The sequence below is a fragment of the Sus scrofa genome, chromosome 5 (genome assembly GCF_054392235.1).
Source record: "Sus scrofa isolate SSC_HxYL_T2T_F1_AM1 chromosome 5, Sscrofa_HxYL_maternal_Yorkshire_Landrace_v2.0, whole genome shotgun sequence".
In the NCBI taxonomy this organism is placed as follows: Eukaryota; Metazoa; Chordata; class Mammalia; order Artiodactyla; family Suidae; genus Sus; species Sus scrofa.
Window position 1 is genome coordinate 9127743 of NC_139387.1, and position 25717 is coordinate 9153459.

General features: G+C 43.7%; 1 long non-coding RNA gene across 2 annotated transcripts in view; it reads left to right on the top strand.

Annotated features, from left to right (window-relative positions):
* LOC110260644 (uncharacterized) overlaps positions 1-25268 on the top strand; it is a 42976-nt gene extending 17708 nt beyond the window's left edge. For both annotated transcript variants that reach the window (XR_014802994.1, XR_002343893.2), the window contains 2 exons: positions 3167-3248; positions 24324-25268. This is a non-coding gene — a long non-coding RNA (uncharacterized LOC110260644). The remainder of the gene's footprint in view (positions 1-3166; positions 3249-24323) is intronic.
* Positions 25269-25717: the final 449 nt, after the last annotated feature.

The window sequence follows — 25717 nt, forward strand, 5'->3', positions numbered from 1 at the left end:
CATCTTTCACGTGGTATCCTTGCCTTCTTGCCATATTCACAGAATCTCCCCGAGCTTCTAATATTTCAGTTATGGTAAGAACATAAACATAGGTCCTGAGCAGCAATTATGGCACAAAATTGTGTTTTCAAAACCATGGCCCCGGTTTCCCCGTAGTGTGACAGCGCTCGATTTTTAGCAGCATCCTATTCTTAAAGGGTAAGAATGGATTGGAGGTTGGAGTCTTGGTGCGGCCAAATCTGCCCAGCCGGGTCCTTAATTTTCCTTTGATGCCCGCCTCTTCGTGAACCTGCCTTACGACAGCCCAGCCTGGCTCTTGCTGCGGCTCCATTCCTTCCGCCAGCAGCGCGGTCTCCGGCTTGGATGCCGGGGGCAGGTCCCCGGCACTCTGGGCTCCGGCTGCCGCCCGAGGAGGGCGATGGTGAGCCGGGGGCGCGCGCAGCGAGCGCCGAGGGCGGCTGGGGGGTCTGCGGCGGGTGCGAGGGCCGAGACGGCCTTCCGCGGCTCTGGAGTGAGCCAGGACCGCAGCGGGTCTCCCATCCCCCTGGCCTCCCCGCGCCCCTCGACGCCCCCACCGCCACCCGGGTAGAGCGGGGCTGGAGCCAAACACCGCCAGGGACCCGGCCGATTGCGCAGCAGCGCCGCGCGCCGGAAATCTCTGAATATTGCATAGATCCTTAATTACCACGGGAGACTTTAGGCCCAACCTTAGCTTCAGCTTTGTAAATGCTCTCGGGATTAGTTTTGTTTGTTGGAAATCCATACCAGTAAAGTGGTGCACTGAGAATATTCCTGATTTGGGGTGTGTGATGGGCAAACAGAAGATGAAAGAATGGCGACTAGAATAATGAAAGCTTGAAAATACCGAGTGTCCTCTGTAAAAAAGCCGGCCTCAGGGGTCGGGGGTAGGGGGCAGGCACCCTCACGGGCTTCTGCGGGGCGCCCTTCAGGGTAAGCGAATCTGGCAAAGGGATCCATGTTCTTTATTTATATGTACATCCAGCTGTTTGGGTCAGAAGAGGCTAGTTGTGCTTCAGGAACAATCCTTAAAATGTCAGTGGCTAAATTAATGAAGTCTTTTCCTTGCTTATGTACATGGTAGGGGGTAGGAGACCCTCTATTCCGTTATCCTCACCAGCCTTCTGGATGGAGGCTGATGCCACGGAGTCTCCACCTGATCACACAGCAACCTGCACACCACTCTCTTTGGCTCTTAAAGCTTCTTGCCTGGAAGTAACTTGTCGCTTATGCTCACATGTCATTGGCCAAAGCAAATCACATGCTCACACCTAGCTTCCAAGGTGAAACCTCACCACTAGCCAAAACATAATAGGAATATTCTAAAGTAGCCCTTAATGGCCATCACATTATCAGTGTCACTGTGCTTAGCTAACTTCTTTTTTTTTGTCTTTTTAGGGCCACACTTGTGGCATATGGAGGAGGTTCCCAGGCCAGGAGTCCAGTCAGAGCTACCGGTGCCGGCCTACACCACAGCCACAGCAACCTCAGATCTGAGCCACATCTGCGACAGCACCACAGCTCATAGTGAGGCCAGGGATCGAACCCATAACACCATGGCTCCTAGTCGAATTTGTTTCCACTGCGCCATGACAGGAACTCCAGCTCACTTCTTTTTTAAATTTATTTTGTTGTTGTGTAGTTGATTTACATCAATTTATTTTGTTGTTTATTTTGGTGATGTGTAGTTGATGTACAATGTTCTGTTCATTTCTACGGTACAGCAAGGTGATTCAGTTATACATATATACGTTCTTTTTCATATTCTCTCTTTTTTTTAATAGATCTTTTTTTCTGTCCGCGCCTGCAGCATGCAGAGGTTCCCAGGCCAGGCATCCAGTCTGCACCGCAGCAGCAACAATACTGGATCCTTAACCCACTAAGCCGCCAGGGAACTACTCATGTTCTTTTCCATTATGATTTATCACAGGACATTGAATATAGTTCTCTGTGCTATAGAGTAAGACCTTGTTTATCCACCCTATGAACAGTTTGCATCTGCTAATCCCAGACTCCCAATCCATCGCTTCCCCCGTCTCCCTCCCCCTTGGCAACCACAAGTCTGTTCTCTATGTCTGCTTCTGTTTCATAGAAAACATATTTGTGTCATATTTCGGATTCTGTATATAACTGATATATGATATTTGTCTTTCTGACTTCATTTAGTATGAGAATCTTTAGGTCCATCTGTGTTGCTGCAAATAGCATTATTTATTTATTTTTTTCTTTTTTTTTTTTAGGGCTGCACCTGCAGCATATGGAAGTTCCCAGCCTAGGGGTGGAAGTGGAGCTATAGCTTCCAGCCTACGCCACAGCCACAGCAACGCAGGACCCAAGCTGCATCTGTGACCTATACCACAGCTCACGACAATGCCAGATCCTTAACCCACTGAGCAAGTCCAGGGATCGAACCTACATCCCCATGGATGCCTGTCAGATGCATTAACCGCTGAGCCCCAACAGGAACTCCATTGTAGACTTTTTAGTGACGGCCATTCTGATCAGTGTGAGGTGGTACCTCACTGTAGTTTCAACTTGCATTTCTCTAATAACATAGTTTACTTCTTTGTGAAGGCCCCAGCCAAGAAATAAGCCTAGGAGAGGGAAAGAGGCATGATAATTTGGAAGAGACTACATTTGAAATTATTTCTAGGTCCCCATAAGAGAACAGAAGGCACAGCCTGGCAGAAGTTGGCATCAGTGTCCAAGCTGAGCAGAGGTATGAGTCGGCATAGGCACAGAGTATGCACCTGTCTGCCAGGCATACTTTATCTTACACACCTTACCTACCAGCCACCTCAAGCAAAGAGCTTCTAGGGAAAGGTGAGAAAGGAGGGAAAGAGACTTAAGAGAAAGTGTTAATGGTCTCACAATTCTGATACTTTTTTTTCAAGGACTTGCCTGCTCTCACCCATCTGCTTCCACCACCACCCCCTCATCACCCTCACTCTCTGTGCACACACACCATTGCATAGCTTCAGAACATCAGGAATAAAAATAAAACCTTGAAGCTACCAGTTAGAAGAGATATACTGCCTCGAAAGGAATGAGAATCAGACTAGCAGAGGGCTTCTAGATTGCAAGTTATTGTTTATGTTTGCTATTTTTGAGTGTCTGTGCTTACTGTTGAGTTGCCTTTTATCTCCAGGTCACAAAATGGATCAATGACTCGAAAGAGGTTCTTCGAAATGCAGAGCAATGATGGCAGCATAAGCTCTCAGAAGAACACGGTAAGCATAATGGATAAATAGTTCTCCAATGTAACTTTAAACTAAGAAGCTGCATATTCTAGGATGAACACATTCCTGGGTGATGATTTTACACATGTAGCCATAAACGAAAATTGTGAGTGTAAAGTTCAATGAAAAATACTTGAAAATTTCATTTGTTGGACCAGCAGTCCATTTGTCCATAGTCCTCAATATGTTACCATTAAAATTAAAACTGTGATAAATAGTTGTCTGAAGCCATAAAAAAGGCTCCAGTATCTGCCCCCAAAAGCAACCAATCCAGGAGTTCCCTGGTGGCTCAACAGGGTAAGGATCTGGCATTGTCACTGCTGGGGCTTGGGTTGCTCCTGTGTCTTGGGTTAGATGCCTGGCCCAGGAACTTCTGCATGCCGTAGGCATGGCCAAAAAAAAAAAAAAAAAAAAAAAATCCAGTTTTTCCAAAACAAACATGAAATATCGTAAGATTAATTAACCTTGTTACTAAAAGTACAGAGGAGACCAAAGCTACAGAGGCATCATTCTAAGCTGCTGTCCTCTTTTAAAAATGCACATAAAAGTCAGTTATACAATTACCAAGAAGGCTGTAAGTCAGCTGCAAAAATAATGATAAAGACTATGCTTGGAGAGAGAGCCAAAGCGACTATTGACAAAACTCCTTTATCAGATAACACTGTGGGACATTGCACAACATCAAGAATACCCCAAGTAGAAAAGCAATTAGTGTCTACACATGCTGGCGAATACTTCGCTTTTCAGCAAAAGCCAAAACTGCTCACATGTGGGGTATGGAACCAGCCCTTGGCATATATGGGGTTCAAGCAGGAAGGGAAAAATGCTGCCTGGCTTGTCATTGTGTTTGTTGTGCCAAAGTATGATAAGAGGCTTCTCACTGATATGTTGTTTACTTTGTGAGTCATGTGCTAGAAATGGTACTTTGGGATCAGTGCCAGAGTTGCAGCAGCCATGGCTGCCGAAAGCAAGGGCTCTGCTACGTGAATAAATGAGGGTGCTCTTTTACACACGGCTTTATTCACAGAAAAGAGTTAATGGTCAACAAAATGCATCTGGACCTTGATTCAGGGGTAAAGGAAGTAAAAAAACAAAACAAAACAAAATGTCACCTAATCCTGGTAAAATTAAATGCACATCTTTTTAGCATATTGTGAGAAAAAAATCAGGTAGTATACAGGTCAGTATGCTTTCAGTCAGGGACAACAGAAACCCAATTCCAAGTGAATTAAACAATAAATGGAACTAATTAGATCATTTGCGATGTCAGGGCTCTGGCTCCATTTCACTGCAGGTGCCTTGGCTCTGTTCTCCTCCTCATATTGGCTTCTTTTCAGACTAGCCTCCCTTGTGGTAGAAAATGGTTATAGCAGCACCAAGTCCCACAGTTCACCCTGCACTCTCCAGACCAGCTGAGTGTAGCTGTTCCCAGAAAAAGTCCTGAGGTTCACTCTGATTGGATGGACTTAGGTCACATGTCCACTTCTGAACCAATCACAGTGTGGCTGGGGGTGTGTGGGACCCATTGATTGCTCCACCCCTGGTCTAAAAAAAGCCCGCAAAGTGCAGCAGAAAGAGTGGGAGAGCCATCTTACTGATAGGAAATTTTTCTTTTTTTAAAATTTAATTGTATTGAAGTATAGTTGATTTATAATGTTGTGTTAATTTCTCCAGTATAGCAAAGTGATTCAGTCATACATGTGCCCATATCCATTCCCGTACAGCTCATCACAGAACACTGAGCAGATGTCTCTGGCTTTATAGTAGGTCCGGGCTGATCATCCATCCCATATACAGAAGTGTGCCTTTGCCATTCCCAACCCCCTGTTCATCTCTCCCTCCCCCCACTCTTCCCCTTTGGTAATCGTTTGTTTTCAAAGTCTGTGAGTCTGTTTCTATTTTGTAAATAAGTTCATTTGCGTCATTTTAAAAATTCTACATATAAGTGATACCATATGATATCTGTCTTTCTCCCTCTGACTTACTTCACTTAGTATGATAATCTCTAGGTCCATTTATCCTCAACAAAATATCAGCAAACCAAATCTAATAATACATGAAAAGGTTCACACACTATGATCAAGTGGGATTTACCCCAGGGATGCAAAGATCCTTCAATGTCCGCAAATCAATCATTGTGATACGCCGCGTTAGCAAACTGAAGAATAAAAACCATGTGGTCATCTCAGTAGATGCAAAAAAAGCCTTTGACAAAATGCAACACCCATTAATGATTTAAAAAAAAAAAAAAAAAAAAAAAAAACCTCTCCAGAAAGTGGGCATAGAGGGAACCTACCTCAACATATTAAAGGCCATATACAACAAATCCATAGCTAACAACATACTCAACAGTGAAAATCTAAAAGCATTTGCACTAAGATCAGAAACAAGACGATGTCCATTTTCACCGCTGTTACTCAACGTGGTCATGAAATTATTCTTAACATTTATTTATTTATTTATTTATTTTATTTTATTTTCCCACTGTACAGCAAGGGGGTCAGGTTATCCTTACATGTATACATTACAATTACAGTTTTTTCCCCACCCTTTCTTCTGTTGCAACATGAGTATCTAGACATAGTTCTCAATGCTATTCAGCAGGATCTCTTTGTAAATCTATTCTAAGTTGTGTCTGATAAGCCCAAGCTCCCGATCCCTCCCACTCCCTCCCCCTCCCATCAGGCAACCACAAGTCTCTTCTCCAAGTCCATGATTTTCTTTTCTGAGGAGATGTTCATTTGTGCTGGATATTAGATTCCAGTTATAAGTGATATCATACGGTATTTGTCTTTGTCTTTCTGGCTCATTTCACTCAGGATGAGATTCTCTAGTTCCATCCATGTTGCTGCAAATGGCATTATGTCATCCTTTTTTATGGCTGAGTAGTATTCCATTGTGTATATATACCACATCTTCCGAATCCAATCATCTGTCGATGGACATTTGGGTTGTTTCCATGTCCTGGCTATTGTGAATAGGGCTGCAATGAACATGCGGGTTCATGTGTCTCTTTTAAGTAGAGTTTTGTCCGGATAGATGCCCAAGAGTGGGATTGCAGGGTCATATGGAAGTTCTACGTATAGATTTCTAAGGTATCTCCAAACTGTTCTCCATAGTGGCTGTACCAGTTTACATTCCCACCAGCAGTGCAGGAGGGTTCCCTTTTCTCCACAGCCCCTCCAGCACTTGTTATTTGTGGATTTATTAATGATGGCCATTCTGACTGGTGTGAGGTGGTATCTCATGGTAGTTTTGATTTGCATTTCTCTTATAATCAGCGATGTTGAGCATTTTTTCATGTGTTTGTTGGCCATTGAAATTATTCTTAACATTTAAATACTGTTTTATCTTGTAATTTAGAATCATTGATAAATCTCTCTCTTTTTTTTTTTTTTTGCTACAAAGTAGTGATCTGTAGTGTGAGACCTTTGAGGAACCATATGCCTTAAGAGGATGCTTCAGGCTCTAACACCTGACAAACAGCCCTTGCAAATCCACGTTCTCCTAAGCAGCAAATGCTTAAACAATGAGTACAAATCCACATTCTCTAATAAAACTCTCCATCCGTTCCCCTCACAGGGAATGGCGTCTGTAGGTGGCAAGGAGAGAGCTGGAAGCCTCAGGCCAGACTTCTCCTGTGGCATTCATTGTTCTGAACTCTGCATTGACGAGGCACCAGCCCCACGGTGTCCGTGCTCCCTGCAGGCTGTCCTCGCCACAGCAGTGCCTCCCTCCATGGCGTCCTCTCTGTTTTGCTTCTCCTTCTGCCATTCCTTCATCCCATCTCTCATCATTCTGATTTCTCTTTTTGTACAAAGACTGTCATGCCTGTCCCCACATGGCCCACTCAGCCCAGGGCTCCCTGACCTTCCAGGTCCAGCAGCCAAAGCTCACCTAGGAGAACCACTTCCTCTTAAATCTAAGGCTCCAGAAGGGAGAATCTGACTGGTTTTGCTTGCAGCGGGTGTTCACACCTGGTCCTATTAGCCACGGAAGCCTGTGGGTCCCACCATCGTGGGGGAGGAGGGCAAGATCACAGCAAAGGGGACCCTGGCTCCATAGTACTGCAGAGCGTGCCTCCAGATCCTTTGCAAGACATCCTGCCATCCTCCTGTGAGTGTGCTTTTCAATGATGGTTCATAGGGAGCCAAAGACTTTGCTGCCCAATTAGTGGAGAGCAGCACTCGAGCCGCCAAGTGGAATCAAGGTGAGTGCCCTGTAGACTGGGGGGGAAACTCCATTCCCTGGTGACAGGAGAGCTAGCCTGACACGGATCCAGAGTTGGCTGCACCTTTGGAGGTGATTGAAGTCTGGGTGACAGCCAAGATGATTCACCCAGGAGCTGGAGAAAACCACCTGACTGGAGCTTAAACCAAGCCTCTTTTTTTTTCTTTTTTCTTTTCCTTTTTTTTTTTTTTTTTTTTTTTTTGGCCTTTTCTAGGGCTGCACACGCAGCATATGGAGGTTCCCAGGCTAGGGGTCTAATCAGTTATGGCCACCGGCTTACACCACAGCCATAGCAATGCGGGATCTGAGCCACATCTGCGATGTACACCACAGCTCATGGCAATGCCGGATCCTTAACCCACTGAGCAAGGCCAGGGATTGAACCTGCAACCTCATGGTTCCTAGTCAGATTCGTTAACCACTGAGCCACGATGGGAACTCCAAACCAAGCCTCTTAACCACATCACCTGAGCCATATCTTATTTCCCTGCCAGATCTCTTGGTCTTTAGTGGCTCTCCTAATGGCTTCTTCTGTCCTTAAAAGTTGCTCATCATTTTTACTGTCTGAGGCTGGAACATGCATGAGGCACTGAGACAGGGAAGAACCCCGGGCTGCTGTGGGTCATGCCCATCTTCTCCCTCCACCTCTAACCCTAGACCTAAGCTCCTGGCCCCAAACCCTGACTGGCAATAGACGGCATCGCAAAACTGCTTTCTATCCTTTTCACATGATCTCCAGACATCAACCTAGGTGCTTGTACAGACTACAGTCTCCCTTTTCCCTTATGGAAGGTATGTCTCCTTGCATAAGAAGAAAGTAACCACCAAGGATGAGAAAAACACGGCCTCTGGGCTCAGCAAGACCTGGGTTTGAGCCCTAGACTCACCCACATAGGAGCAATGGGCTCTCACTCAGGACACTTGCTTCTGTGACCCTGATCCTTGACTGGGAAATGTGTGAGAAATCGCTCATGAGGATTGAACAAAAACCCCTCACATCAAATGGCTGAAACAATTGAATATCAAACGTTAGCCACTTTGTCCTCCTCCGGGGCAGGGATGAAAGCCATTCTTCTGAGTATCTAGTCCACATTCTTTCTCTTCCACCCAACATTTTATCAATTCAGTCGACACCTACGGAACACCTGCCATGTACACCTGCCGTGTACACTGGCACGGTCCTAAGGGAATTTGGCACGAATCCTGAACCCCAGAACTTCACAGTCCTGTGTCTCTATCCTTATCTATAAATTTACTGTCAGGGGGAAATGGTGGGGTCACGTGCTTCCCAACTTCTCAAGGGTCTTAGTGACTTTGTAAGTGACAGTCACAAGAAATAGTTCCATTTTCTTATCTCCGGCAATGTCTCAGCAGTAGGATTCTCCAAAGGACTTAGTCCATTTTTCTCTCTCCTCTCTCTCTCTCTTACATCCTTTCCCATTCGATTCCCCATCCCTGGGAGGGGTTGAGTAGGAGTCACCCCTGCCGCAGTGGAAAAAGGATTAACAATGCAATAGAGACCAGCAGCTGTGGTTCAGGACCATGAACAGCGCCAGATGGGCTCCTCCCCTGTCCAGACAGGTGAGTCCTCTTTGCCTGGGGCTTCACTGCATGCAGAAGCCGTTCTAAGGGCAGAGCCTCCCTGCTTCTCATAGGTTTGGCTCCTGATGCTGGAGTAACTGGATCTACACCAGTGCTCTTGCTGTGGCTTATGACAACCTCCCTCTTGGGCCTGAAAGATGGCTCGGAAAACCAAAGGTACCCAGGAACACGTTCCCTCTGGACCCATGTGAGGAGAAAGGGGAGCTCTGACTGTCGGCTTCTAGAGTAAACAGTTGTAGAGGAACGGGGCATCTGTGGATTTGCACAGGAGCAAGTCCTAAGCCAAGGCTCAGTGCTTTTCCGCCTTAAGCCTCCTACTCAAGTTAGTCAATGATTTTCAGGGACAAGAGCTCATGGAGAGGTGTCTCAGCAAGGAACACCCAGAGCCAAGGCCAAAGTATTCCTGAGCCTTTTCTGCTGCTGTGTCTGTTGCACCTGGAAGCTGAGCTTTCCATCCCAAGACTCTGCTTTTAGAGCGATGCCTCTCATAGCAAAACTGCTTGATTGACACCCCTTCCTCCTCCTACCCCCTCACCGAAGGCCCTGATAAACACGAAGTCTGGGCCTCTCTGTGTGCTCTCTCCCTCTGTCTTCCTTTCCTTCTGTCTCAAGCCTCACGTCTCACCTCCCTGTCATTGCCTCCAAATTCTGCTTCACCATCCAGGATTCTTACACTCCGGCCCCTTGGGCTAGCAATACGCCGTCACCTTTGATTCTTCTCCCTCCTCCCCTGTTATATCTGCAAGTGAAAACTTTTTCTTTAGAAAAGTCTCTAAATCAATCATCCATCCCATATTTTCTTAACCAAACTCTGTGTAGACTGAAGAACAGGTTTTAATTATTGTACAGACTGCCAGTTGAAGAGGATGAGGTGACCACACGTATGCAGCCTCTTCCCCTCTGGAGACCCCGCCAAGGCAATAGTGAAGAATAAAAAGGGAAGAAACCCATCATTGGAGTTCCTGTCGTGGCTTAGTGGTTAACGAATCCGACTAGGAACCATGAGGTTGCAGGTTCGATCCCTGGCCTTGCTCAGTGGGCTAAGGATCCAGCGTTGCCATGAGCTGTGGTGTAGGTTGCAAGTGGCTCAGATCCCACATTGCTGTGGCTGTGGTGTAGGCCGGCGGCTACAGCTCCGATTGGATCCCTAGCCTGGGAACCTCCATGAGCAGAGGGAGCGGCCCTAGAAATGGCAAAAAACAAAACAAACAGAAAAAACCCGCATCATTAAGAAAAGAATGAAAGGGAAGTCATAGAAAAAGAAATAATCTGAAAGACTGAAAATAGATGGAGAAGAACAAAACGGGTGATGCTTAGAGTACACACGGAGGGAAATCCAACCAAGAAATAGCTCAGAAAGTGGAGGGTGGGGCCTAGGCTCACTGTTTGAAACCTTGGATCTCGGGTGGGTTGTCCCCTGCTTGTGAAAAGAAGATCTAGAAGCAGAGGTGGGGCGGGAGAGATGGAGAGACAGAAACCTTGTGATCAGGGGCTAAGCTGACCTCCCATTGCTCTGTAATTGGATCAGTCATCCACCCAGTGTAACAGCAGAACAGTAAACACTTGAGCTACGGCCGGCCGTGAAATGGGATCAAGACTGGGGCCTCAAAGACCCAGCCACTGAAAGATACTGACAGGGAAGGCGCTCAAGAGGGAGACGGGGCGGGGGGGGGGAGAAAAACAAAAGTTTCCTGTCAAAACAAGTCTGCAACCCAAAATTCCCCAAACCTACAAAGAAATCTGATGCTGAGAGAGGAAGTCCACAAAATCAACACATGAAGTCACTACAGATTAAGTAATCGCGGAACAGTACGACAATGGCTTTTTTAAAAAAAATTATAGTTGATCTGCAGTGTTGTGCCAATTGACAATGGCTTTAAAGAAGTAAATAGAGGAGCTCCCACTGTGGCACAACAGGATCAGTGGTGTCTGTGCAGTGGCAGGGATGCGGTGTGATCTCCAGCCCAGTGGGGTTAAGGATTCAGTGTTGCCACACCCATGGCAAAGGCTGCAACTCTGGCTTGGATTCGATCCCTGGCCCAGGAGGTCCATATGCTGAGGGGAGGCCAAAAAGGGGGGAAAAAAAAAAAGTATATAGAGAAGATTCAAAAACCTGGATGCCTGCGTCGACTGAAGACTGGGAGACATGGCAGTGATGCTTCCTCTGGGAGTTCTGGGAGGTCAGGTCACTGACAGCACCACATTGAATTGGCACACATAGTGTACAACTCCTCTGCCTTTCACCACTTGCCAAACTCCTGCCTTTGAGAAATTTCCAACAGGCTTACCAAGGACGATAACTACAACCAGAGGAAGGAAGATCCAGTTGAGCAATTAGAACGCGTGCCTAGTGTGATAGGCGAATAACGCTTCTCCAAAATATGCCCATGTCCTGATCTCCGGACCTACGACTATGTTACCTTATCTAGCAAAAGGCGCTCTTTGGATGTGATTAAGCTAAGGATTTTATTTTATTTTATTTTGCTTTTCAGGGCCGCACCCACAGCATATGGAGGTTCCCAGGCTAGGGGTTGATTCGGAGCTATAGCTGTCGGCCACAGCCACGGCAACATGGGATCTGAGCTGTGTCTGTGACCTACACCATAGCTCACGGCAACACTGGATCCCCAACCCACTGATCGAGGCCAAGGATCAAACCCGCATCTTCATGGATGCTAGTCATATTCGCTTCCACTGAGCCATGACGGGAACTCCAAGCTAAGGATTTAATGATGGGGGATTACCTTGCATTATCCAGGTGAGCCCAATAAAATCACCAGGACCCTTATACGAAGGAGGCAGGAGGGTCAGGGTCAGAAAAGGAGATGTGGCAACAGCACCAGAGGTTAGAGTGATGTGCTTTGATGTTGGAGGAGGTGGCCCTGAGCCAAGGAATGCAGGTGGCCTTGAGAAGCTGGAAAAAGCAAGGAAGTGGATTCTCCCCTTAGAGCCTCCAGAAGGACAAGCCTTTCCGACACCTTGATTTTGACTTAGTGAAACTGCCTTTGGGCTTCCGACCTCTAGAACTGGTAGGATAACAAATTCATGTTGTTTTAATCCACTCACTGTGTGGAAATTTGTTACCATAGCAATAAGGAACTAACAGACCTAGTGAAAAGTGGATGTCATTTTTAAATTACACACACACACACACAAGATTTCTCAGAGTATAACACATGATTTTCAGCTGAAAACATCAACAGGTAAATTGAAGATTATCGATACCCAATTAGCGACCCTGGAGATGACATGCAGGCAGTATCTCAAAAACGCAGAGGAAGGCTATCCCCCCAAAATGTGATTTGTGAGGGAAAACAGACTTGGTGAACAAAATCAGTAGATCTAATGGACAAATAATAGCTGTTCCAGATGGAGACAAATGCAAACAGATGGGGAAGAAGTCATAATTAAATACTAGAAGAAAATTTTCCTGAGCTGGGAAAAATACGCCTACCAACTGATGTGAAGGCTCACTGAGTTCTGTCTGGATTCATGGGAACGTCACACATGAGGGCACATTCTGGTAAAATGGATAATCTTAGAGGCTAAAGAGAAAATCTGGAGTTCCCATCATGGCAAAGCTGAAAGGAATCCAGCTAGGAACCATGAGGTCACAGGTTTGATCCCTGGCCTCGCTCAGTGGGTTAAGGATCTGGCATTGCCGTGAGCTGTGGTGTAGGTCACAGATGTGGCTTCGATCTGGCATGGCTGTGGCTGTGGTGTAGGCTATCAGCTGCAGCTCCAATTAGACCCCTAGCCTGGGAACCTCCACGTGCCTCGTGTGTGGCCCTCAAAAGACAAAAAAATAGCAAAAGAGAAAATCTTCCAGGCTACCAGACAGAAAGAACAATTTGAAAAGATGGAGTTCTGTCTTACAAGATTCCGTGTATTCGTTGGGTTAGAAACTCACAGGTGACTGCTGTATAGCACTGGGAACTATATCTACTCACTTATGTTGGAGCCTGATAGTGTGAGAAAAAAGAACATATACATGTATGTGTGACTGGGTCCCGTTGCTGTACAGTAGAAAAGTGACACTCTAAACTAGCTATAATGGAAAAAATAAAAATCATTAAACAAAAAAATAAAAAAGCATTGCTTTCTCTAAAATTTATTATAGTAATGTCATATAATAAATCTTTATCAAACAAACAAACAAGAAAGAAACTGAAAGGGGTGCTTGCTCTCTCACCATCAGAGTATATGAGTCCAGGAATTAAGGGCTAGAAATAGGAATGGGTCCTCTCTCTCTTACACCTAAGAAGCTGCTTGCAGAACTTTTGCTTCCCATTCCCACAACTCTGAGCTTTGTGGGTTTGGAGATTTATTAAATTGGAAGCTGGGGCAGCTACCAGGCATTTGGGGTCTCCCTGCCACTAAACTAAGAAAGGAATTCCTGCCTGGGGTGACTGATCTCAAGGTTGGGGAGAAATTGGTTTGCTGCCACACAGTACAGGCAGGGAGAACAATATCTGAAACCTGCAAGATGTTCTGGGATGGCCCTTCGTCTTTCATTTTCAGTCATAAAAAATGATGAAATTGGCACAACATTGTAAATCAACTATAATTTTTTAAAAGAAAAAAAAACTTAAAGGAAAACTACAGCAATCAAAAAGTCAGGCCCACAAAGAATTCAGAGACTTCAGGAATGAAGATGTAGGTCACCCCATCAGCTAAAGAACCTTAACCAGTTGAAAGCAAAGGATGTGCTGAGTGAGGACTGGAAGACGGAATTAAAAACGTCAGCTACCGCCTCATGACCTGTTACAGAAACACTGTGTCAACGGTGGACGTGTTCTTCTTCCTTGCCACACAGAATGTGTGTATGTGTATTTTTTTCTTCTCCCTCCCTTTTCATACTATTATTTTCTGTAAGTTTTGTTGGAAGTTTACTTTCCAATTTCCTATTAAGGTAACAGAATATTCAGGTGGGACTGTGGCAAGAGTTGAGGGGTTGTTAACTTTGCTATGGATACATGGAGTTCCCGTCGTGGTGCAGTGGAAATGAATCCAACTAGGAACTATAAGGTTTCCGGTTCGATCCCTGGCCTCGCTCAGTGGGTTAAGGATCCAGTGTTGCTGTGAGCTGTGGTGTAGGTCGAAGATATGGCTTGGATCCCGCGTTGCTGTGGCTGTGGTGTAGGCCAGTGGCTCCAGCTCCAATTGGACCCCTAGCCTGGGAACTTCCATATGCCTCGGGCAAGGCTCTAAACAGACCCCAAAAAATGGATACATGACTGTTGGGACTTTGCAGCTTCTCACGGGGGGAGAGAGTGAGAATGTCTTCAGGTGCATAAAGGATAGTTACGTCATATTAGTGGAAACCCAGAGCTGTTTTCTTGTGTGAAAGTTGAACGCGTGTATAATGGTGACCATGAATGATCAGAAGCCCACAAGGTGGACTCTGCCCCTTCTGAAGCTATTGCCTCTCAGCTCTAAGCCTACCTTTCTATACTCTACATCTTGATACCAGAGCTGGAACTCCAAACCGTATTTCAGATTGGCCAGCTGGTGCCATGCTAGACTCTACCAGTAGGAGATGCTAGAGGAACAATAAGAGGCCAGGGGAGGAAGGCAGGGCTGGCTACTTCCATCTGCTTCCTATTTGATTCCTGTGAGGGTCACCTAGCAGTTCATCCTGCAACATTAGCTGAATACAGTTTGAAGTCTTTCCAGCGCTTGCAGAACCAACCTGATCACACCCCATAGGCACACCCCAGAGATACCAGCGTTAGCCAGCCTGTGCTCCCTGCTCAGAAATTGGGTTTCCAACCTCATGGCCCCCTCCTCCAAGCTGAATGCCACCTGCATCTGCCTGAGAGGACCTCCTCATCGAAGGTCTGTGTTTCACCTTTATGAGACCCCCTCCTCAAAGTCCGTAAATGTTAATAACTCCAACCTTGTTCCTTTGTTTCCCAAACCCTAGGAGTGGTACCTGCATCCTGAAGATGCTACCATCAAATCCTAGAATTATCTTTTTACCCTTTCAGTCACCTAGTTAATGCCTTTGTACCTAGATTACAATTCTATTAAATTCTCTCTGCTCAAATAACCCGTGTGTTTTTTACTTCCTGAGCATAGCCTGACTGATAGTCTACTTATTCAGTATATTTAATGGTTATAGGGCTACTCATGTTTTCTACATCTTCTTGAGTCAATCTTAGTAAGTTATATTTTTCTAGGCATTTGTCCAGTATAAAATTTTAAATATATTGTTACGAATTTGTTCATAATATCACACTGTTATCTTATGGATATCTGCAATGTGTGGAATTATGTCCTCTTTTTTTTCCCACCACTCTTGATATTATATTATTTGTACCTCCTTTTTCTCTTGTTCAGTCTCAGCAGAAGTTTACCAAGTTCATTAACCAATGCCTACCCTTTATTTTTTTCTTCCCTTTTATTGAGGTTTGTTTTGATGCATTTTTTCATTTTTCTTTTTCTTTTTTTTTTTTTTTTGTCTTTTTGTCTTTATAGGGCCACACCCGCGGCATATGGAAGTTTCCAGGCTAGAGGTCCAATTGGAACTATAGCTGCCAGCCACAGCCACAGCCACCCCAGATCCAAGCTGCGTCTGTGACCTACACCACAGCTCAGGGGCAACGCCAGATCCTTAACCCACTGAGTGAAGCCAGGGATGAACCCATGTCCTCATGGATGCTAGTCAGGTTCGCTAACCACTGAGCCACAAAGGGGACTCCTGATGTATTTTTTTTTTTCTTGAGATGATGAGTAAGTCGTAAATTTTAAGTCTTTCTTCTTTTCCATTGTATGAAATTAGGCTTTAAGTTTCCTTCTAAATACTATTTTGATATGTGATAGCTTCAGTATAATCTTCAGCTTCATGTTATAATTCATCTTTGACAAAGGGATTATGTACTTGTGAGCACTTTCATTTCCAAATACATTAATAATTTATTATCTTTTTGTTGATTTATAACATACAGTGTAATCACAGAGGTTAAGCTGTGTAATTTTCATCTCTGATATTTGTTGAAATTTGCTTTGTAGCATAACATGTGGTTAATTTTCACTGATGTTCCATGGGAGATTGGAATAAATATGTATTCTCCAAATTACTTTTCAAAAAATTCTATAAATGAGCATTCAATTATACTTGTGAACTGTATTTCAAATCTACACCCTCCCAGAGTTTCTTCTGCTTGATCTATCAATCATAGAGAGAAATATGTTTGAAGCTTCCATGGTAGAGGTGGATTTGTTAGGTCCTTGTTTTTGTTCTGTCAATTTTTGCTTTATTCATTTTTAAGGCTTTAAGATGCATCTAAGTTTTTAATTGATCTGCATTCCTGGTGGATTAGATATTTTATTGTTATGAGGTGCCCTCTCTAGCCTGAGTAATGGCACTTCTTTAAAAAATATTTTACCTGATGTTAATTTAATTAAAGCCAGCTTGATTTTTGTACACTTTTAAATCTTTTTATCTTCAAGTTTTCCATACCCTTCTTACTTTGAATACAGCTCTTAGACTGCTAGGAGGGAGGGCGGTTAATCCACTTGGAGGATCTCTGTCTTCATCTGGTGCATTTAGTCCACTTACCTCTGTGATTGCTTTTATGCATGAGCTTATTTCTGCAAGCTCATTCTTTTTTTTTTTCTTTTTCTTTTCTTTTGGATGCTTCTTTACTTTTCTATCTTGGCCTTTACAAAAAAAAAAAAAAAAAAAAACCCGAGTTTTTCTTTTTTCTTTTTTTTTTCTATTCCTACTTATATTTCCTATTTCCTGTAATCTCTGGAATTTATAGTTCAATTTCTTTTCTTTTTAGGTAATCTTTGAATTTTTACCAGTCATATATGACAAAGGCTAAAATGAAACAATATCTTATTCTACCCACTCCTTACTAATTCAAGGAACGTTATTAAAGAACACTTAATACCAATATACCCTTCTTTGATTATGTGTTATTGTTATTCAATAGTGTATTTTGTGGGGGGAGGCAGCACCCTTGGCATCTAGAAGTTCCCAGGCCAGGGATGGGACCTGAGCCACAGCAGTGACAATAACAGATCCTTAACCACTAGGCCACTAGGAAACTCTCAATAGTGTATTTCAAGTCATAAACTTTATTACTCATTTTAAAGAATCAACTTTTAGCTTTGTAGATTTTTTAAATCACTTATCTGTTTTCTTTAATTTTCCCCCCACTCTTATCTTTAGTATTTTCTTCCTTCTACATTTGGATTTAATTTACTTTTATTTTTCAAATTCTTAAAGTGGAAGCTTAGATTATTGATTTTAAACCATTTTTTCCTTTCCCAATATCAGCATTTAAAGCTATAAATTTCCTCTAAGATTGCTTTAGCTGCATCCAACAAATATTGATAAAAACTAAAAGGAAAATAGAAAAAAATAAAATTGAGTTCCTGTCATGGCTCAGTGGTTAATGAATCCGACTAGGAACCATGAGGTTGCAGGTTCGATCCCTGGCCTCGCTCAGTGGGTTAAGGATTTCAAAGGACACTATGAAAAGAGAAAAAAGGCAACCCACAGAATGGGAGAAAATATTTTCAAGTCATATATCTGAAGCTATTGTCTCTCAGTTCTAAAACCACCTTTCTATCCTCTGCTTTGTCTACTATCAAAAATATGTAGCGTTCTTACAACTCAACAACAGAAAGATAAATAACATGATTTTGTTTTATTTTTTGGCCGCCCCACAGCATATGGAATTCCCTGGGCCAGAGATCAGACCGAGCTGAGCAGCAGTTGCAACTATGCCACAGCTATGGCAACTCAAGTTCCTTTAACCCACTGTGCCTGCGCTGAATCGAACCTGCGTCCCAGGGCTCCAGAGATGCCATAGATCCCATTGCACTGCAGTGGGAAGCCCAACAACACAATTTTAAAAACAAGCAAAGGACTTGAAAAGACAGGTCCCCAAAGAAGATGTTCAAGTGGTCAGTTAGCACATGACCGTATCATCTGTAAATAATGGCAGCTTTGTTTCTTCTGTTCCAATTTTATGCTCTTTATTCATTTTTCCTGGCTCTGTTGTACTTTTATGTTGGATAAAAATGGTGAACATGGGCCTCTTTGCCTTGGTTATGATTTTAACATTCTGTCGTTTACATGTTCACTTAGGTTTTTTTTTTAATATCATAGAGTTTCTCTCTATTCCTACTTTCTTTGGAATTTTTTAAAAATCATAAATGGAGGTTGAATTTTATCAAACACTCTTCCTTCCTTTATTGAGATGATCATATGTGTTTTCTCTCTTACCTGCCTATGTGATGAATTTCTAATGCTTTCCTGGGACAAATCCAACTTGGTCATGCTGTGTTACCTTTCCTATGTATTACTGGAAATACAATATACTGACATTTTCTTTATGAAAAAGATAGGCCTTTATTTCCCTTTCTCCATCAGTCTTTGGTTTGGATACCAAGATTAACCCAACTTAACAAAAAAAGGAGTTAGAAAGTGTTGTTTTTCTGCTCTCTGGGAGAGGTTGTGTTAGATTGAAATTACCCAGTCTTTAAATATTTGGTGAAACTCCTTGGTTTTTATTTTTCAAAAGTCCAGTTCTGATATTTCTTGGATGTAAAGATTTTTGATCACCAATTCGATTATTTAAGTGTTTACAACATTGTTCACATTTTAAAATTTCTTCTGGCACCAGATTTTATTACTTGTCAATATAGAAAATTGTGTGCACAGGATCTAAATGTTCAAAATTTGATTTGATTTTAATGTTCAAAATTATTGCCCCAAAAGTGCTCCTAAGATCATCTTACTATGTTTTTAGGTTATTCTTTATCTGAAGTCATGTCCCCTTTCAATTCCTCTCAATAGCTTATGGATGCTACCTCTGTTTCCTAGCTAGACTGGCCATTTTCTTAGTCTTTTCAAAGAGCCAGAATTTGGCATAATTTGTCATATCTTATGGATGTTTTCTGTTCCATTTATTTCTGTTCTTATCTTTTACATTTTCTTCTTCTGACTTCCTTTGAGTTTATCCAGCTGTTCTCTTGCTAGCTTCTTGTGTTGAATGTTTGGCTTATTGATTTTCAGCCTTTTTATCTCATAGAAGCCCCCCAAATATTCTGGTGTATGGAATTTCCATTATTATTCTCTTCTGAGCATATTCTAAAATTCATTATGTTCTCCTTTTATCCATGAATTATTTAAAGACAGTTTTTTTGGTTTGTTTTTTTGTCTTTTTGTCTTTTTAGGGCCGCACCCACGGCATATGGAGGTTCTCAGGCCAGGAGTCTAATTGGAGTTGTAGCCGCCAGCCTACACCACAGCCACAGCAACCCAGACGTAAGCCATGTCTTCAGTCCACACCACAGCCCACGGCAACACTGGATCCTTGACCCGCTGTGTGAGGCCAGGGATCGAACTCAAAACCTCATGGTTCCTAGTCAGATTTGTTTCTGCTGTGCCACGATGGGAACTCCTAAAGACGGTTTTTTATTTCTATATTTTTGGTATTAAATTCTTGAATGGTGGTCAGAAAATGTTACTTGTTCAGTCAACTTTTTGACATTACCCAAACATTGCTTTTTGATGAACTAAATGGTCAATTTGCGTAAATGTCCCAGGTGTGCTTGAAAAGAGTATCATGTCTCTAGTTCCGAGATGAAATGTTCTAGAAATTTCCATGAAGTGATGCTTGTAACTCCATAATTCTCATCTTCTCGAGCCTCATAGATTTGGGGGCAGAGGCTGCTTGCTCCATCTGAGTCACTGAATGAAGTACATTAGACATGAGGGGATAAGAATGCAAAACTCATGACAAGGAACCAATCAGACAAATCCAAAAGGTAGAACCTTCTCCAGGACAATAGCTTAGTCCTTTCAATTCACATTAGGAAAATAGGAACTGCTCTAAGTTTTAAAAGATTTACAGATGTAAGTAGACTGGGCCCTGGATCCTAATTTAGAAAACCAGCTATAAAGGATATTTGGGGGATAATTGATTGGGGACTCTCTAAAGCTGGCGGGCCCCTCTTGCCCAGGTCCAAGGGCGTCTAAGTGTCCTGCCTTTCCAGATGGCCCGTGCTTTGGTCTTGCCAGTGGAAGGCTGACATCATCATTGACCTATTCCAATGATAATAAAAGCTCCAGTTGCTATGATAACAAAAAGCAGTCCCTAGCACACAGAAGAGTGTCTGGAAAATGGTAGAAACTTGAAAATATTGTTTTGAGTGATTTCCTGGTGGACTTTAGAAACAGACTGTGTGGCTGGTCTTGCCAGGAAGGCACCCTCTGAACTCTCCGATGATGGAGTAGCCTCTCCTCTCCCCTAACAACCCCCTGCCTCCATCCCGCTAAACCCGAGGCACCTTTTCCATCACACTCCCAGCTTCCTCAGTGGTCTGCTTACTGCGTACTCCTCTACTGCACAGTTAGGGCCACACAAGGAGGACCTGTGTCAAACTTCCCTGGGTCTCCCTAACATCTAGCCTCATTTGTTAATCATAAGAACCTGCGGACCACAGAACTCAGGCTCTGTCTTGGCAAAGCCTCTGCAGGCTCTGTTTGCAAAATTCTGGGCCCAGCTTCCTTCATCGCCCTTCGGAAAGGGATCGTCTAGCCCACTGCAGAGTGAAAAACAACTTCTGTGCCAGCCTGGCCCTGACAGATGGGAAAGCGGGGAGAGGCAGAGGATTCTTGTGGCCAAACGATTGCTGTGTCTGTCCAAACAGGGCAATTTTGGGGTTTGGAAATTTCCCAGCTGAGGACAGGCAAAGGCTCCACCCTGGCTAGTTATCCCAACTGGCAACCAGTGAAAACAGCCTCACTTTAGGGTGCGGGACTGTGGTACACCCCTACAAAGACCTAGCAGAATGAAACCGCTGTCCAGGGAAGTTGGGAGCCCCTGGGTTTGCAGAGCAGTGAGAAGCTGGGCCTGGACTGATGGGACAGAAGCAGCAGTATACCCTCCACTAATGCTGATATTCTTCTCTAAACTCTGCGCACTAGTCACAGTCTGAGAAGATAAACTGGGCAAGAAGATGTGTGCTTAAGGATCTTCAGCATGGCTTGTTTGTAACTTCAAAAAAACTGAAAAGGAAACAAATTTAAAAAAAAGGAGTTCCCTTCATGGCTCAGCAGAAACAAATCTGACGAGTATCCTTGAGGACGCAGGTTCAATCCCTGGCCTCGCTCAGTGGGTTAAGGATCTGGTGTTGCTGTGGCTGTGGTGTAATCCGGCAGCTACAGCTTCAATTAGACCCCTACCCTGGGAACCTCTGTATGCTGCAGATACAGCCCTAAAAAAAAAAAAAAAAAAAAAAAAAGACAAAAGAAAATAACTTGTAGATCCATTCTTTTAGGATTGTATAAATGAAAACTGGCACATGCATACAGCAGGTTACTGTGCAGCTCTTAAACGGATAATGCAGGTGGATATTTATTGATAGGGAAAGAGATAGATAGCAGAAAGACCTATAGAGACACAGACAGGTGCGTATGTATCTGCATAAGGAGACTGTCTGGCAGAGAAAGGCTTATACTGTATGATATCATTTATATGTGGAATCTAAAAACTGTTAACCAACTTGTGATTATAACAAAAAAAGCAGACTCCCAGAGAGAACGAACTAGTGATTACTAGCGGGGAGGGAGGGGAAGCAAAGGGAGAGGGGCAATAGAGAGGCAGGGGATTAAAAGGTACAAACTAGTACACATAAAATATAAAATAAGTTATAAGTTATAAAAATAAGCCACTTCCCATTGTGGCTCAGCAGGTTAAGAACCCAGCAAAGTGTGAGGATGCAGGTTCCATCCCTGGCCTCTCTCAGTAGGTTAAGGATCTGGTGTTGCTATGGCTGTGGTGGAGGCTGGCAGCTGCAGTTCCAATTAAACCCGTAGCCTGGGAACTTCCATATGCCACATGTGTAGCCCTAAAAAAAATAATAATAATAAAATAAAATAAGCTATAAGGATATTGTACACCATTGGGGAATATAGCCAATATTTTATAATAGCTATAAACGGAGGTAACCTTTAAAAATTGTGAATCACTATTTTGTATACCTATAAATTATACATCACATACAGTACATCAACTAACTTCAGTTTTTAAAAATACAGATGTTGGGAATTCCCGTCATGGCTCAGTGGTTAACAAATCCGACTAGGAACCATAAGGTTTCAGGTTCGATCCCTGGCCTTGCTCAGTGGGTTAAGGATCTGGCGTTGCCGTGAGCTGTGGTGTAGGCCGGCGGCTGTAGCTCCGATTGCACTCCTAGCCTGGAAACCTCCATATGCCGAGGGAGCGGGCCTAGAAAAGGCAAAAAGACAAAAAAAAAAAAAAAAAAAAATTAAAAATACAGATGTTAGTCCATGAAAAGAGGCTGTCCAGAACGCCGTTCACCAAATTGTACCAAAGTTCTATCAGAGTAGTAGAATTTAAGATGATTTTACGCTCTTATTTATATTTTATGTATTATTTATTTTTTTAATGTAAGCATATGTTGTTTTTATTATCAGGAAAAATAAGGTCATTCACTTGTGGAATAAATAAAATTTTCTGTTCACATTTTTAAAATGTTTAAAGAGCATTTTCAAAAAGCATGAATCAAATCATGTGGTACACCTAAAGCTACCACGATGTTATGTCACTTATATCTCAGTTTTCAGAAAGAATTCGTCGGAGTTCACAGTGTGGAGCAGCAGAAATGAACCTGACTAGTATCCACGAGGTTGTGGGTTCGATTCCTGGCCTCACTCAGCGGGTTAAGGATCTGGCACTGCTGTGGCTGTGGCGTAGGCTGGCAGCTGTAGCTCCTTTTCAGCCCCTAAGCTGGGAACTTCCATATGCCTGGATGCAGCCCTAAAAACAAGCAAAAATAATAATAATAATAATAGTCGATACTTATTCAACTCTCTTCCAAAAATGACAAAACTTTAGCCCTCTTTTCACCCTTCCCCCCCGACCTCTCCACACAGAGGTTTCGTTAAAATCACCTGGAATTTAAGAAGTTTTTTTTTTGTTTGGAGGTTTTTTGTTTGTTTTTTGCTTTCTTAGGGCCACACCTGTGGGTTACGGAAGTTCCCAAGCCAGGGGTTGAATCGGAACTGCAGCTGCTGACCTAGAGCACAGCCACAGCCACAGTAATGCGATATCCGAGCTGCGTCTGTGACCTACACCACAGCTCTCGGCAATGCCAGATTGAGAGAGGCCAGGGGTGGAACCGCACGCAGCCTCACGAATACTAGTTGGGTTCATTATCGCTGAGCCACAAGGGGAATTCCAAATCCAAGCTTTTAAATGATGCTGCTTCCATTTCAGAAATTCTTTCTTTTTTAATTTTATTTTTGGCCACCCCCATGGCATGCAGAAATTCCCTCATATTTCAGTTTTTAAAAAGAATTAGCAGTTGAGCCCAAGCCACAGCAGCAACCTGAGCCATAGCAGTGACAATGCCAAATCCTTAATCGCTAGGCCACCAGGGAACTCCCAGAAATTCTTCCTTAACAATTGCATTACATACAGTAATTAAGAGGCTGACACTGGAGTCCAGCTACCTGTGTTCTATCTGGGTTGTGTTACTCACCAGCTCTGTGATCCAGAGTAGGTCACTTAACTGCACTTTGACTCATTTAAATCAGGGATCCCAATAGCATGTACCTTGTAGGACTATGGCAATGATCAAATGAGTTGATACAGTTATAGAAAATACTTAGAACCATGCTTGGCTTGCGGAAAGTGCTCCATACGTGTTTTTTTTTTTTAATTTTTTATTAAAATTCACAGTCACATCATCAATTACTTGAACTTACTACGTATTTGACTAGTTTATTCTTAAATTGCATGTCTTCTGTTCTGGAGCCCCTTCTATGTTTTTCTGGAATACCTCCTTGAAAAGCTTTTCCCCAAGCTGATGACTAGAGATAAGCTTTTATGCCTTTGCATGTGCAAAATTGTCTTTATTTGGCTAGCATCCTAAACGGTTTACGTCAGTCCAGATGGGTTAGAAATTGGTCTTTACCTAGAAGTTTGCAAACACTATTCCTCTGTTGAGCAATTCACGTTATAGATGACCTGGATTTTAGCATCCAGAAAGATCTAAGATGGACAGTTATTTATTGTGACACTTCAAAGGTTTACAAGGTAAGTATTTAAGATAACCAAATACTAGAAGAGTGAGGATGAGGCGGATGGGGAGTGTCCAGGGAGAGGAGAACAGTGCATCCGTGTGATATTATTTTGCTTCATTCTTTGGCAAATACATCCTCCCCTTCTCCTTCCACCACAGGCAGCATGAACTTTAAAAGTTGCCAGGAGGGAGACAGGATTAAGATGGTGGGCTAGAAGGACTGGAGCTCAACTTCTCTCCTAGAAACAACAAAATTGCAACCAAATGCTGAGCACCCTTCAACCAAATGGACTGGAAACTTTCAAAAAGATATCCTATGCCAGAAGACGAAGAGGAGGCCACATCAAGAGGTAGGAGGGGCGATTACCTGGTACAAGCAACCCCATACCTGCAGGGTGGGAAGCCCCACAGACTGGAAAGTAACTGTATCACAGAGACTCACCTATAGGAGTGAGAGTTCTGAGGCCCACGTCAAATCCCCATGCCTGGGGATCTGGCACTGGGAGAAAGAGCCCCCGGAGCATCTGGCTTTGAAGGCCAGTGGGGCTTGTGCGCAGGAGCTCCATGGGACAGGGGGGAAACGGAGACCCCATCCTTAAAAGGCACACATAGACTTTCACCTCCACTGGGTCCCAGGGCAAAGCAAAATCTCCATAGGAATCTGGGTCAAACCTGACTGCAGTTCTTGGAGGGGGGATCTCCTGGGAAAACGGGGTGAATGTGGCGTGTTGTCGGGGAAGGGCATTGGAAGTGAAGCTCCTGGGAACATTCATCAGTGAGCGTTTCTCTGGAGGTGGCCACTGTGGGAAAATCTGGCCCCATCCATCAGTGCTGAGAGACCCCAGGCCAAACAATAATCCAGGTGGGATCACAGCCCCACCCATGAGTAAACAGTCTGCCTAAAGACCCTCCAGGCACACAGCCACCTCTAATCTCACCCAGAGACGAGGCCCCACTGACCAGTGGGGAGGCACCAGTCCCTCCCACTTGGAAGCCTATAGCAAGCCCCACCTCCCCAGCCAACTTCGGCCGCAAGGGGGGCAGACACCAGAAGTGAGAGAGGCTACAACTCTATTGTCTGCAAAAAGGTCACCACATCAAAAACCTACAAAAATGAAAAGACAGAGAACTGTAACTCAGATAAGGGAGAAAGAAAAAAGAAAAAAACCTCAGAAAAACAGCTAAGTGATCAGGAGATTCTCAGCCTCCAGAAAAAAGACTTTAGATTGTTGATGCTGAAGATGATGCAAGACATTGGAAATACACTGGAGGCAAAGATGGATAATTTACAGGAAGCACTGAACAAAGAAATACAAGGGACCTGCCTACTTGTGTTTCTGTCATTGCCAAAGGGATAACATTCTGTGCCTGGCAAGCTGGTCCAAGGAAGAGGAGAGGTCCATGGAGCAAAATCAGACCCAACCTACCGCTCGAGGACAATTCCAGCTTGGATGCACAACTCCTAGCTGACCCTCCAAAGCATAAGCCAGTTGTTTTAACCATCAGCAGGTAAATGGATCAGTGAGTTGGGATGTATCCATCCAAATGAAATG